We start from the raw sequence: 6,810 nt of genomic DNA on the forward strand, positions 1-6,810 counted from the left end.
AAAAAAAAAAAACAAAGAAAGCCTGCCTCAGAACTTCATGGCAAGGTATTTCAATGATTAAGTCCACAAGTAGAAACTTTGGAGCATAAAGACGAAATTGTGTGCACAACTCTCCGATGTATATGGGAATTCAGTCAGTATTTCTAAGATTTAGTACAGAAGCAGATGACCTCCTATAGCAGCCTGCTGACCCAAGACACAGGAAATAAGAAGTAAATACATACGTAGACGTGGTGACTTATGTCTGTAGTCCTAGCTACTTGAGAGGACAGGCGTAAGGCCACCCTGGGCAGTTCAGAAAGACCCTATTTTAAAGTAAAATTTATAAAAGGGTAGAGATGCAGCTCACTGGCAGAGCACTGGCCTGCATACGTTAAGACCTGAGTTTGAACCCTAGCACTACAATCAACCAATAAGTGAAGAATTGAAGAGTAATATTTAATTAGTCATTTTGGTTGGTAATACTTTAGGCATTTAGGTGCTGGCTACTTTCTGATGTGTGCAGAAACCCTTTGCGTAATTTATTTCTAACTAACCCTCAACATCAAATGGAACATTTAAAAAAAATGGCTTTAAACTCCCAATATCCCCTTTAGAATTTAGAATCAAATATCTTTAATGAGTCTTCACACATTTTGCTGAAATAAAGTTGCTTGCACAGAGTCAATAAGAAGCTGCCTTCCTTCTCACCCAGAATCAAATTCTTATTTAGAAAGAAAAATAACGGAGACATTTAAATGATCAAATCCAATATTCCTTAGTGAAATTACCCGGCAGAATTTAATTCTTCAGCCTTGATAAGTCAATCAATACTGAATGTTCAAGGAAGCATTTGCTGAGCTATGTAAACAGTCAGGCCAAAACATAATGAAACTTGCACTGTGGGTGTGTGTGGGTGTGTGTATGTGTGTGTGTGTGTGTGAGAGAGAGAGAGACAGAGAGAAACAGACAGAAACTGAGACCGAGACAGAGAGAGAGAGAACAATCTCTGGAGGTTAGTGGGTTATTTATGATGAAAATTTGGAACTAGGGTGAAAAGATGGATTCGCAAGAGGTGAGCCCTTTAATGCCAGGCTGTGCCATGCAGTACTGTTTATTTAACTACCTAAGGGAATGTATCCTCCTGTGACCAGCTACGCTCTGTTAACTCAGTATTTGGTCTCTGGGACGATATGTTACTTACAGACTTAAGAGTGGTACAAGAAAACTGAAGAGCAACTGCTCATAGTTCACCATGATGAGGAAGTTTGAAGGAGGAAAGAAGTTTTTATTGAACATCATCTAAATGTCAAGAACCATAGATTACTCATTTAGTCATAAAAACAACCTTGAGTGATAAGTGTTATTATCTTCATTTTACAAGTAGGAAAGTTGAAGTTCAACAGGTAAAATGATTTGCTTCATTGTTTAGCTGTACATGGTACAGCCAGGTGTCAGATCCTAAATGTTCTTTCAAAACCTACGCTCTTTTTACTACATTCTTCTACCCCCGTAGTAAAAACTTTTCTCTAACTACCGCGGAGTTATACCTGCCACTCCTGCAACTGCAAATGATGTCTAAATGTCACAAGAGACTATGCTAGTTAGTTCGAAAAGCAGAATTTCATGATGAGGAATATAAGTGTATTTTCTGTGCGCAGAGAGCAAAAAAGACGTATGAGTCACCTCTTCAACCCACTAAGTGTTTAGTTGGAGATTGCGCTTCATCACCTAGCTGGATGGCAATTACAAGTGTGTGTGACAAAGTATCCCTTAGGAAAAACGGGCTAAAGAGTAAATCATGTAAAATGCTTTACAGACATTACTTAATACATTTTCACACATCCCTGTGAGCAACACAGCCTTGCTCGAAAGCAAGCCTAATTTGTTTACGGGCATTCAAAGGTGATACAGCGTACAGTGGAAGGCCAACACGCAGCTGACAGCCTTTGACTTACCTGGGCCTACGGCGGTTTTGGCCATTTCAGCTGAAACACCCCTAAGTTAATTAAGCGCCATTGTTTTTCCTTAACCTGCTTAATGAAAATGTCAGTGCCATTTGAGCCATGAGGCTGTGAAACCAGGCAGGTCATTTAGAATTTTCCTTTCCCTTTCCAATTGCCCGGCTCTGCCCTCATCAACGGTTAACATCCTTCACTCTGGGGGAACAATGGGCGATATTCATATTCATGTTCCCTAAGGGATAGCGTGGCTTTTAAAAAGCAGCGAACTGTGAATTTCCGGCTAGGCTAAACCCACTATTTCATAAATAGGAGAATCCGTCTTTGCCTTTGAGGAAGACTCCGCGCAAAATAATGTCTCACTGCCGTTCTTTTCTACCCATTGATGGAAAGTGTCCATTTCACCTGAAAAAGTGTAAGGTGGGAATGGAGGGGAGGAACTTTTTCAATTTCTATCCTGGGCTAAAGAGTATTAAGGGTGGCAGAGTTTCCCATAAGGAAACGCAGTATGGGCTGCACTTTCTGAGTTTTAATTTTTAAACATACTATAATGTAAACAAGAATGAAATGAAAAAATACTGCAATAATCTATCCTAAGCTTGTTCCTGCCCCAGTCTTCCCAGCGTACCAGAAAGAGACCTCTACAGCCACCAGATAATTTTTCAAGCCAGAAGCAGAAGTCACCCCATGCTCTCTCTTCTCTCCCACAGGCAATCAATCCATCAATAAATGCTGTTACTGTTACTTCTAAAATTTGTCTCCAATCTGTCCACTTGTCTCTCATCTCCTTTGCTTCCACCGAAGTTCGCCCACACTCTGACACAGAAGGCCACCAGGATAATGAATGAAGAGTTGTTCTACAAGTAGAGACATTTAGAAACACAACTGGTAGCAAAACAAGCAAGAAAAAGGAGAAGTGACACAAGTGAGGAAAACAGAATACACTTGGGAGAAGCAGCAAATTTGGGCAAAAAGGACCAGAGGCCTAATTTCAAGTGACTACAACCAATCTAATGACAAACTCCACACTTGTGATGATAGATGAATTCTGGCTGTTTTTCTTATATTGAAAACTATTATGTGATATATGAAACTTTTACTTTTTTCAACGAAAAAATGATTATTGAGATTTTTATATCATTTTATTTCAAGATGAAAACTTCCAGATTTAAAAAAAAAACTAAAAACATAAAATAATTGAGTAAGACTTTAGAATTCCTTTTTAAATTTTATTTTGAAGAGAAAAAACAATAAAAACAGTGATACAGAATTTGAAAACAAGATAACAGGAAATTAACAATGGTTATTATATTGCATATTGTTATCTTCAAAGAAGACTTTAGAATTTCTTGTGTTTATTTTTTCATATCAGTTTTTAAGTAGCTAAGTAAATACAAATTGGTCACTGGTTCTGTTTGGGGCACACCTAAGTTGATCACAAGTTCTAAAGACTGATGTTCAAATTCATTCTGATAAAAGTAAGACTTGTTCAATTTTCTAGAGGAAACTTCCATTCAGATAAGCAAAAATTCAGTTTTGGAAAGATTTTCTACCACAGTCTTAAACATTATTAGGAGAAAAGTATCTCAATTTTCTGTAGTGTTCTTCATTACATGAACTTTAATCTGAAATTAAGAAATATTAATATTTACTAAATCTGAGGCATATCAATGTGTTAAAAGCTAATTTTTAAAAGAAGATACTATTATGACTTTCAATCAGATATAAAATGAACATGTGTCAAAGCTTTTACTGAATCTATTAATTAGGTAAGGCAACCAGTAAGATATTACAACCAGATCAAAGGAAAATTTTAAAAACTGAAAATAGGGGGTTGGGGATTTAGCTTAGCAGCACAGCGCCTGCCTGGCAAGCATGAGGTCATGAGTTCGATTCCTGGTACTGGAAAAAACCAACAAAAAAACCCTGCAAATATAAGGGTCAGCAGGACTGGTGAAACAGATTTGCTTAATGCTGCAGTTGTAAAATTTTAAGTCTGCTCGGTACTCACAGGGCAATAATGAACTGAATCCCAAATGAGACACAATTTGCATTTCTATGGACAAGAATCATTTGCATTACTATAAGTATTATGCAATTTACAACAATGTAAAACAATTCAAAAACAATGAAAGGTACAGAGACCCACAGAATTAGATAATCTAGACAAAGCCTGGTTTTCCATTGAAGACAACCATAATATTTTTCTTCATTTCTGCGTCTTTCACAAGTTTTCTTTATAAATTTTACAGAAAGGACTAAACCCCTTGCCTTAATGTATAAGATCTGGAGGGAAGTACATGAGGAAGAGGAAAATAAACATAATGACTGAATAGATTACAAAATGCATTAAAATACTGCCCGAAAGACAGAACTGATAATTTTCCAGTATACATGTATGCACACGTAGTGAAGGTATCTATTCTGATCAGAGGGGGCCTATGCTGATTGCATATTCTAACACAGAAACAAAGTGCTAAGAAGAAATCAGAAGAGGAAAAGATTTATACTCGCATAAGGAGCTACAGGTACAAACTAAGGGAAAAGGCAAACTAGGAAATCTTCAAAGGAGAAAGGGGTTAGGTAAATAGAATTAATAAAAAATAAACACAAAACAAGCAGAATAAACAAGGTGTGGCACATACCTATAATCCCAGTGCTCCAGGAGATATAAGCAGGAGGCTTGCAAATCCAAGTCCAACCTGGGCAACATAGTGATTTAGAGAAACTCTGTCTCAAGATAAAAATAAAAATAGGCAGCAAAGGCCCTGGGTTCAATCCCCAGTAACACACACACACACACACACACACACACACACACACACACAAAAGAAGTAGAATAAACAGAATATGAGATATGGAGGCAGGAATAAATACAGGATATGGGGGAAGAGTATTTTTATGTGTAAAGTTCCTAGCTCAAAGTTTAGCATAATTGGACAAAATAAGGGCTAAAAGTAGAAAGGGAGGTGGTTTAGGTCACCAGACAGGGAAATTGAAAGAGGTGGAGAGGTTGGGAACTCATTTTCTTCCCCTACAGGTCCATCAAGTTTTCAAGCAGGGAAATGACAAGATGAAATACGTGTTACACAAATAATCCTAGCACTGTGGGAGGCTGAGGCAGGAGGATCACAAATTCAAACCCAGCCTGGACAACTTAGAGACTTAGTGAAACTTTTGACTCAAAATTTAAAAAATAACAAAAAGGCTGGGAGGTTAGCTCAATGTGAAAGCCCTGGGCTCAGTTCCCCCCACCCCCCAAAAAAGGATAGGAAGCATTTGCAAACACCGAAGCGATAAACTGATGGAGGAAGAAATAAGGAAGGGAAATTGTAAGAGCAGGTTCCCAAGTGAATGATATTAAAATCCAGTGGGCATAGTATGGAGCTGAAGAGATAAATATGGAGTGGTATGGATAGGGATGTGCTGTGTAAAGAAGGTAACTGAGCCCATGAGTGGTAAGGACACTGCTGGCTAAGTGATCTTATCACTAAGGAATAACCAAAAGTGGGCAGACAAGAGACCCTTGCTTCATACAGTTTAGAAGGACCAAGAAAGGGTGTACAGAGGAAGGAAGAAAGCTTGATGGTCAGGTATCAAATGTTAGGTCGATCGGTCAACAGTGTCAGATGCTGTAAAATGGCCCAGAAAAATAAGGACTATAAAGTGTCCCTCCGAGTTAACAAAAAGCCTGGCCAAAGAACAACAAAGCATTCAAAGGAGAGAATGGAGATCAAGCAGCTGAAAACTGTAAGTCAACATTATTCTTTCTAGATGTTTGTCAGAGGTAAACATACAGGAACGTAGAATCCGCAGATGCTTTTATTAAAAAGACAATTTAATGGCAGAAGGCAAACAGTCAGGAGAGAAGAAGAGTTTGAAAAGGACACAGAGTAAAAATAATTTAAGTTGAGACAACTGATGGAAGTATCAATACCCCAAGACGGAGGTGGGGGCCTGGGGCGCGGAGGTTCAGAGCACAGGTAGAGGGATTAGCTTTAAACTACAGGAAAAGGCCAAAAATAGCTATTTACGCTATTTCAGAAAGCCTCCTGGAAATTGCAATTAAATAAAATGTCAAGTTTCTTTGCTTTTGGCAGGCTTTAAATCAACCCTGTGGGCTTACACTGGTTAGGAAGGTTGAGCCGAAATTCTAATTTGCTGCTGATGACATCATAAAAATGTCTAGGGTGAGATTGGCAGACCATATACTGTCAGCAGAGTTACTTATCTGTTTTTTACAATATCTGATTTAATACTGACAGCATGTGATCAGCCCAAGATCAGAATGACAGCCAAAATTAAGTGACCATTTGCGAGGAGCAGCGTGTGTTTGTACACTTATTTAACTTTATTGCTTATTAGCATTACATCCAGGACAGTGATATATGTGATTTCATTTAAGTGACAAAATCTTTTGAGGATATGAAGTTCATGACTGAAAATATAATATAAAGACTCCTTGAATGAAAAAAAAAAAGGAACCGGTAGACAAGATCTCTCCAGTCGCTTCATATCTTACAACCTATCATTTTGAGAGCCTATAGGCACATACAGGAACGGCTAAACAGCAAAGCTCTAAAGAATGCTTGACAACAGCTAACCAATGACTCACCGCAAACACCGTGGGCCACGTGGATAACCATCTCAAGCACAAGCAATGTAAATAACCACTCCCATCAGAAAGGTATCACCAGAAAAACGAAATAGACTTTTGGGATAAAAGAATAACTTACAAGGGAAAAGGAGTAAAGGAGGGCTCCCTTTATTGACAGTTGCAAAACATTAACTTTTTTTTTTTTTTTTTAAGACAAGGTCTCACTATGCAGTTCAGGCTGGCCTAGAGCTCACTTTGTAGCCCAGGCTGGCC

Source organism: Chinchilla lanigera, unplaced genomic scaffold (assembly GCF_000276665.1).
Source record: "Chinchilla lanigera isolate Chin_1 unplaced genomic scaffold, ChiLan1.0 scaffold00031, whole genome shotgun sequence".
NCBI classification, from domain to species: domain Eukaryota; kingdom Metazoa; phylum Chordata; class Mammalia; order Rodentia; family Chinchillidae; genus Chinchilla; species Chinchilla lanigera.